The sequence below is a fragment of the Barbus barbus genome (assembly GCF_936440315.1).
Source record: "Barbus barbus genome assembly, chromosome: 11".
NCBI classification, from domain to species: Eukaryota; Metazoa; Chordata; class Actinopteri; order Cypriniformes; family Cyprinidae; genus Barbus; species Barbus barbus.
Window position 1 is genome coordinate 23,384,263 of NC_136739.1, and position 9,323 is coordinate 23,393,585.

The window sequence follows — 9,323 nt, forward strand, 5'->3', positions numbered from 1 at the left end:
GTCACTTTACAGAGCGAAGATGAAGGTTGAAGCAAAAGAAGGTATTGTGTCGAGGAAATGGCATGTTCGTCTGTTGAACACACTCTAGGGGGTTTAAAGCTTGTCCATACATATCTAAAAATGTGTGACTGGAATGCAATCAATGAGACTAATATCTGCTCAATGAATTATGCAGCAACTCACGAAAGTAAACAGAAAGAGTAAAAATGGATCAGTGGTTTTATGTGCCCTAAATAGATATTCCTACTTTAGCTTTTCAAAGGCAATCCTCCTGAGGTGCAGGACTTAGTGAGCAAGGCTTCACCGACAGATCGGAGAGTGTTAGCCTTTCAGAAAATACTCCTTCAAAATCTCTCAAGTATGTGATGGAACTAATCTACTCCTCTCCATGGGGTTTGAACGGTAAACATCAGTGGACTGACATGAATAATAATTTTCAATGCTGTTTTGACTCTTTTAGCTTTTTTTTTTTAGGTTTAGACTAAGTGGTCTGGCAAATTAACAATAGTTCAATCAATATGAACCAGTTATCCCTACCCGATCTCACAGGAAAACAAATGTTTTCCTGTTTTATGATGTGGCATTTCCATATGTATTTTTATGATGTGAATTACACAAGTTTTTTTTTTTTTTTTTTGTAAGCATGAAAGTGCACCCCTAACCATAACCATCACTGTGCATAAGTAACCAAAACTTAGAAAACGTTACGAACTGCCATGACATTGTGTTTGTTAACCTGACAAGACCAGTCCAGTCCAATACTCCCTTTTTTAGAATTGATCTAAATATATTTGGTTTTTAACTTTGGAATAATCCCCCAGAAATATGCACAGATCAAGCACAATTTACAAGCAAAACCAAATATGTTGGTGGATTTTGATGTGAAAGGACAACTTTTTCACTGGAGAAAGTGTTATTATGCACTGTCAGAATTTTTTTTTACCTTTAGGGTTACAACAGCTTGTCACTGGGGCCGTACCCTCAAAGGGACACCTTTGTAGTTTCTTTACCCCTAAAGGGTGCATATAGTACTTTTGAATAGTAATATTTGCTCTTAAAGGGGTCATTGGATTCCCATTTTCCACAAGTTGATATGAATCTTTAGGGTCTTAATGAAAAGTCTATAACATACTTTGGTTAAAATTTCTCAATGGTAGTGTAAAACAACATCCTTTGTACCCTGTCAACAACAGCTCTGCACATAGCAAGCCGTTTTAGTGCATGTTTCTTTAAATGCTAATGAGCTCTGCTCACCCTGCCCCTCTCTTCCATGGGGTGACGAGCCGTTCTCATGAGACTGCTTACTTTAGCTGCGGAACTTCCAAGCACATTAGAAAGGCGATTTGTAAAGATTCAAAAAATAACTTTATACTCAATTCTTCTGTAGGTGAGGCTGGATCATGAATGATTTGCGCGAACATAAATGCATTTAGGTAGATCAGGAGCACATTCCCTTCAAAAACCAAAGTAATCCACTGCGTCTTCAGCGGCTCAGATGTCAGGAGTAAATGACAACTGCTATGTTCATTATTACATCCAACAAGAAAACACCTCAGTTGCTTGGGAGACATTCTTGTCTACTCCTGCTCGGGCGTCGAAACAATAGAGGACTGATGACAGCTCACTCAGGGTGGGTCTAAGGTAAAACGCTAGTGTCAATCAACAATCGTGGGAGGGGCCTGGGTCTGTGTGACGTCACACAGCCAAGAAGCTGAGAACGGCTTTATTTGAGAAAGGGGATATTATTATTAGGGATAAAAAAAAATTAAAAATAAACACTGAGTGGATTTTTATCATTATAGGGTGGATGTGTACAAACACTGCCAACACACATTTATGTTCAAACAACACGTAAAAGTGAATTTTGCATCCGATGACCCCTTTAAAATAGTAATATGTAGTCTTATGGTAGTAATATGGTTACCTTTAGGGGTAAAGAAGGTACAAAAGTGTTCCAGTGACAATCTGTTATACTCCTAAAAGTAACATGTGTATAGATTATGGAGTGATATGTTGTCAGGAAGTGATGGTTTAAAGTCAAAACACCATATTGATGGACTTGTTTCTTGCAAACATCCAGATTTTCACCTAGCAAGATGGACTTTTGGACTGTCATTCTGACGGCACCCATTCATTGCAGAGGATCCATTAGGGGTCATTCACACAGAACGCATTTTTCCCTTCCAATGTGCTACTTTTCCATAGTTTTTCCATGTAAACATGCACTTGACGGACGTGCATAACAGTTACGTTCGCGTCTCGCGTCTTTTGCAGCACCTCGCACATGAGTGCCGTGTTTTTAAGATGCTGTGTCAAGTTAAAAGAATTTAAACTTTTACACGCAGCGCCGCTCATCAATGTCAGTTCCAAAGCAGTGGACCAATCAGAAGAACTCGGAGGCGGGGCATGCGTTGCCAGCTTCTGTTTACAATAGCAAGTTGGCATGACAACTGTTTAATTTGACGGCAACATGGCAGAGGAGGCGCTCATAGTGGCTGTGTCTGGATACCCTGAATATAACTTCAAGCGATTATCACAACTTGTTAAGTTCTGCTGTTTGCCTATTTTTTTTTATTATTTCCGTTACTGTTGTTATTGTATCACGTCTCAAAAGCACGCCTCGGGACCCTCGCGTTCTACACTGCTGCACTTTTTTAAAAACCATTCCTGAGCACTGCATCTGGCGTTTTTAGACGCAAAGACACATTCTGTGTGAATGGCCCCTTAGTCAGCAAGTGACGTAATGCTAAATTTCTACATCTTGGATTGCCTAATGGCAAGTAAATTTTAAGCAGATTTTCATTTTTAAGTGCACTATTCCTTTAAATTCTGAATAATATATTGATCTTTGGTAAGCACGTTATTAAACCAGAGCAAGGGTGGAAAACATGGGAAAATAGAAGATGCATGGGATTCTAAAAATAAGACAAGACAATTAAATGAGATTGACATACACAAACACACATTTTACACAAATGAATGACTGAAGCACTTAACTTGAGGAAAATAGATGGTGAAGAGCTTCACAGGCATGCAATTCATTAACACAAATAATTTTTCTCCAAACGGTTTTCTGAGAAATTGTTTGTGGCCATGATGCTGTTGAGGGAATAATGAACACGATGATAAATGCGTTGACTCGCCATCATGGTGGTGACTTGGGAAGCGAAGGCTGACCCACTTTAGACGCATGTGAAGTTGATGTATGTAAGGTGTTTTGAATGCAAAGAATGTAAAAAAACACGAAGAAAGGCTTGATTAAAACCTTGCGGGATTCGACAGGCACATTTAATCGCTCTACTTGAGTCTAAGTGGATGATTAACATGTGTAACATCAAAGCTTTCTCTTCTCCCCAGTTTCGAGGCCAACATTTCCTAGTTTCAGCTCCAGTTTTGAGTTGCTTAAGTTGTAATGTTATAACACTTATGTAGAACTGCAAGAAAGCTCTTCTTGTAGCATTTTGCCTTTATTTAGACAAGATCCAAAAGAACCATGTACCAAGATTCGAACTCTGTTTGCACTTTACATCAGAGCACAGCACACGCGTCAGGCCTGACTGTTCATTCAAAAGATTACATGAGAATCTGCTTGTAACATGTTATCTGTTTAAGTGCATTATAATAAGGAATAAGCTTTTATCTAGAAGTATAAATTGAAGCCAATGTAATGACAGAGTGTTTAGGAGATGTCTTTTGTTGGTTGGAATGTTGAAGGTAATTTTTGGTTAAACCACAATGGCCTGAACTTGCATTTACATTAGGCAAAAAAAGATTAATAGTATTTTTCTAATATTGTTTGAAAATGCTTTATTGAGATTCTGCAACCTGCAGGCCAATAGTTGTGAGATAACAAAGGCCAGCTTTCTGCAAACATGACCCTTCCAATCTTTCTGTTGGTTATTTCTTCATATTTGAGCTGCACGCAAGTGGGAAGAGTCACAGGGGTGAGAAAATCACTTGGAAAACCATGTTTGCTGTCCATATTTCTTCACGGTTTACAGCTACAGTCTCCTGCCATTCAAAACCCACCATTAATGGTAGCAGTAAACCAAATGCCCTCAAATGCTTACCTGCAAACATGACCTAAAGTGATGAGCAGTGTGATGCTGCTATGCTTGCAGGTTTGGTAAATGGAATTAGAAAGACCAAAGACTGAAATAATGCAATAATGCATTTAGTTTAAAAAAAACTGCTTGCTCAGTCGTGCAGATTCTGGGAGCATTTCCACAAAGAAGAGTCAGCTTTATGCCATAAGATATATATCTTGCATTACGTGATTAAATATTTAAAATGATAGGAGTGTACTACATATTAGTGCTTATTAGGAGAATACATTGTTTAAAAATATTAAAATGTCTCATTTTTGGCATATATTTTTTAACCATATTGACCAGACATATTGTTTATATTCTAGACCTGTTATAAGTCCAAATTTTAATTTGATTTTCTATGATGTTTTACTGCTCTCTGATGACTCTTACATCTGAACTGATCAAATAATGTAAGGAAACAACCTTGTGCAAAAGACTGAATCTCACACACATACAAAAGCACCTCCACACAATCAATGAAATATCTCTGCAGGTCTTTGATCTCATCATGCATATAGAATATCCAGAGTTACATTGGGATGGAGACAGGATTAGTGTCATAGTAGTTTGATCCTGCGGTAGACATAAATTTCTACCACAATCTCAGTCTCAGGTGACCTGCCATTGACTTGACTGTAATTTCAATGCATGATAGATGAGCTAGAGCTTTAAGTATTCTGTTATCTGTTTTATTCCTGCTCTACATGAGTGACGGCACTGTATCTACTAGTAGTACATTGTCTTGCAGTTTGCAGTCAGGTTTAAAATGTTGGCCAGAGTCTCGAGTGGTGACTTGCTGGCCTGGACTGAACACAAGCACAAACACACACAGTCCACACCACTAGTTATTTTTTTTAATAAAGCAAATTTCATAAAGCAAAAGAAAAATAAATAAATAAATAACCTGAAGCCTCTCACAGGAAGGAAACTGTGGCCATGTCTTTACACAAAGGTCTGTTTGTTATGGTTTGAACTGGGTAAACTGAATGATGTGATGTTTTAAGCAAAACTAATGAACCCAATGAAACCCAATAGCTCTTGGGTTTCAGCTACTTAAATTAATATTTCATCTGTCCATGTGAAATTGGCTTTGGATCTCAAAGCACACATATTTCAGAATATGAATTGTTTCCTCACATTAACAGATAATATGTAGAGATGCACCGATTGCAATTTTCTTGGCTGATTCCGATTTTTTGGAAGTGTGACCTGTCGATACCGATTTTTGCCGGTTCCGATTTTCTTTCTAATAACTATAATTGACAGCATATACAAACAACAATCTATGCAAATTTCAATTTACATAATAAAATAAATTATTAAACATTACAATTCCCCCAATCTGGACTAAGTTACAGATTTTCTCTCACTTAAACAACTCTCAAAAGAAAGTGCTCTGTGACTGGAAAGAGGAAGAAATGGCTAACGTAAAATGAGTTGCTGTATGTAACAAAAAAGATGTAATTGTTTATAAATGGTAATTTTTTCCCCCTAACCTTATTAAAGGTTATCTTTCACATCAAATTCTTACTTTGTTTCAATTAATTCAGTTAGCATAATAAGAAACTGTCGAGTTGTTACTATTCAAATTAAATTAGTATTAACAAACTTTATCTTTCCACTGCTGAGGAAACAGAAGTTGCATCTGAAGTGGCATTAGATGCATTTACACAGACAGTTTGGTGAAACTGAGGTGCCATAAATGCATTTACACTGCAACATTTCAAATGCATAAATAATTGTATGACTGTTTATAAAAAAAAAAAAAAAAAATTCAAATAAATGTTGAAAAAAATGCAATGATACTTTTAAATATGACTAAACCGCCATTATTTTCGGTGATCGGCCGGTAATGCGAAACAATCGGACGATTCCGATCACTGGCAGGTCAATTAGTGCATCTCTAATAATATGTATTAGAAAGGCTATAAGTCTGTCTGAAACAATAATACATTTCTGCCATGAATCCTTTGAAGGAATAGTTCACTCTTTTTTCAGCAAAGTTAGCCACTTTGTTCCGCCAGTAGGTTGTGACAAGTGATCATCTTTATGAGCGAGTTGTTAAAACATTAATTCGACTGATTCGTTCAAAACAAGCAAATCATTTAGGAACTAAACTTTGAATCATCCACTGAACTGATTCGTATATAAACGCTGATTCATTCAAGAATTAAAAAAAGTGATGACTGTCTTAGGGTCCTATCATATACCCAGCGCAACACGGCACTGCAAGTGTTTTTTTGCTAGTTTCAGCCTGACGCAGTTATCATTTTCACGCCCTGTGCCACGTTGTTTAAAAAGCAAATACATTTGCACCCATGTGTGCGCTCATAGGCGTGCTGGTGTGTTCTGAAGTGTGTTCTGGCGCATTGTTGGCGTGTTGCTATTTTGAGGCAAATGAAATAGACTGAGCCATTGACCAACTAAAACCTGGTCTGAAGTCAATTGCGCAGTATTTTTTTATTATTTAAAGAGTGCGTTAGTAATATGCGCCTATAGGTGGGTCCACAACATGCTAACACTCTATTACACACACAGGTGCATCAGCGCACAAACATGACAAACATTAAAAACGAAAGGATTACAATTTAAAATATTATTATTGTGTAGGCTACATAAATATCAAAATGCCTACATGTCATAATGGATAGTCATTACATTTATCAGAATTAGGCTACCTTGTGCACGAGCAGCTCCATTTCCTCTCTGGAGACACGTTCAGTGTTTGCTGTTGCAAATTTCACCATTTAAATAGCTAATCCTCCATGGTGCGAGCGCAACTTGCTCTTAAAGGGAATGGGAGATGAGACTCTGATTGGTTTAATGCTCATTATGCCCAAAACACACCCATTACTCGTTAAGAGAATAGGGACAACCCTTTTAGACCATGCGCTGGGTGCGCCGACCGTTTTTCCTGTCATTAAGCTAGCAAAAGTGGATTCGAACATGCCTTCGGACAGTGTACCTGTGCCTTGCGCTTTAGACCATACGCTTAAATCGTTAAAATAGGGCCCTTAATGAGTGAGTCATTAAACCATTCACTCAGTGGATTTGTTCAAAAATACTGATTCACTTATTTAAATATTATGTCTAAAATCTAATTTACTCAATTTTAACTTCCTGGTTATTGAACTAAAGCAATATCACATTGATTAGAATATAGTGCGTGAGTCGTAGTTATTATTATGGTAATTTCATGGTACTTTTTGTTGTTTTTGGAACTTGTCAGCCCCTGATCTCCAATCAGTATTCATTATTGCTGTGTTTTCATTGTCGTATCCCTTATTCCTTGCTTTAATAGCAAAATAGATTATATTTTGTGATCCACATGGTCGGTGTTTAAAAACAAGCACCGGTATATACCAGTTCAGGATTTACAGGTCTAAACCATGTTTCATTTCAGGCTCCAGTGAATGTTAAACAACAGCTGAAAAATTCCACACTTTTTTCCTTCCTCTTTTTCGCCACACAGAGTTTGATGAAATCCTTTGGGTGGGAGAAACAATTATTCAGGAGGATTCTGTGAAGTTGCATGCTTATAGAGGTGCTAATTACCTCTGAGAGTTCAGCAGAAGCTTTAGGTTTTCTCTAGTGTCTTTATTAGCTTATTAATTATGAAACAATGCATAGGTGGTTCACCTGGAAGCAGGAAACTTTTTTCCCCGCATTAAAAACCCACAACCCAACTCTAAATCACACTGCCCAGTAGGTTGCTTTTTATTAGATGTGAAGAAAAAAAAGTGTTTAAATTACAGAGTGCATAACATACTGGGATTGAATTTTAAACAATGTAGTTCAGTTCAAGTGTGTGGAACAAGGTACCAAAATGATTTAAATAAATAAATACCTCCTCGCAATTTGGAGGACATGCATAGATGCATCATTTCTTTGCCATAAACCCGTCCCAGAATAAATAAATGCAGTCAGCTCATGAGGGGATGCTTTTTGTCATTTTCGAGAGACGAGAAGCCTGGAAAGCATCAGTAAGATGAAAAGTCTCTGGAGACTAGCTCACCTGGGGAAGCATACATATCTTAATCATGAGGGACCCAGTTCCCTCAGTACTACCAGGCGCTCCAGCATTCCAGATAATGTATTTGCATGTTTGTAAATCTTTAAAAATGGCATCGTACCACTGCTATGGGTCAAAAGCAACCTCATTTAAATCTTTTGAATATGAAACCAGTAATATATCTTTGTACTTGCTTCCAAAATTGCTCTCTTTTATGTGCTGTCAGTAACTCCAGCACACCAATAGTGCTTCCATCCTGCACGGCTGATTTTAATCTTTTGTAATTGGGAGGTACGGATGACTCACTTTATGGGATTGATCTGCACAGTAATTTCCTTAAAAGATAATGTGCAAATTAAGTTGCCTATGCACAAGCGTACTTCAGAAGTCACTGCAAGTGTAAAGAGCCTTTAAGCCATTAAAACCTTTGCAATGTTTCATCATGTCAATCACAGCGATAACTATAGGAAGACATGTTCAGTATCATCTGTTCATTACCAATTAGCTTTCTACTAAGCTCAAAGTGTGTATCGGCCTACTTGTGTAATCTATACTGATACCTTATTTCAAGAGCAATTAAATAAAAATTGACCCTATTTACTTAAGACGGTGCTCTAAAATTAAGCCAAGAACTTTTTTTTTTTACTCGGTTGGTTGCTTCCCCTCTGGATTGACCACATGTTCCTTATCTAATGACGTCAGTTTGACGGCTAGGGTTGAACATCCTTAACCACTTTCTTTTAGCCATCAGGTGAGTAAGAGATGGCGAGTAGGACCCCTCAAATCAAGCCAGGTATATTTAGTTTCCCTTGGAAATATGTCACAATACTGAAGTTGGTTGCAACTGCTGGTTCACATGGAATTTATTATTATTATTAATTGAAAGTGGAATCAAAAACGCTCTCTGATTTGCACATCTCTATAGATCTCCAGCCATGAAGACATATTCTCTGTAATAGAGTCAATGAACCTTAAAAAAAAAAAATAAAAAAATATATATATATATATATATATATATATATATATATATATATGTATGTTCAGTTCCTCGCACATGCACATCTTCTGCTGATGTGGATGGAACACTGTACTAAAATAAGAAATCCATGACATTTTTGTGCCCTTGAAAAAACCCTTCACATTCTAAGTTCCCTTCCCAGATAGTCGTTAATGGACAATACATGTGCTCTCTCTCGTTTCGAAGGCTGCATTTTCCAGAG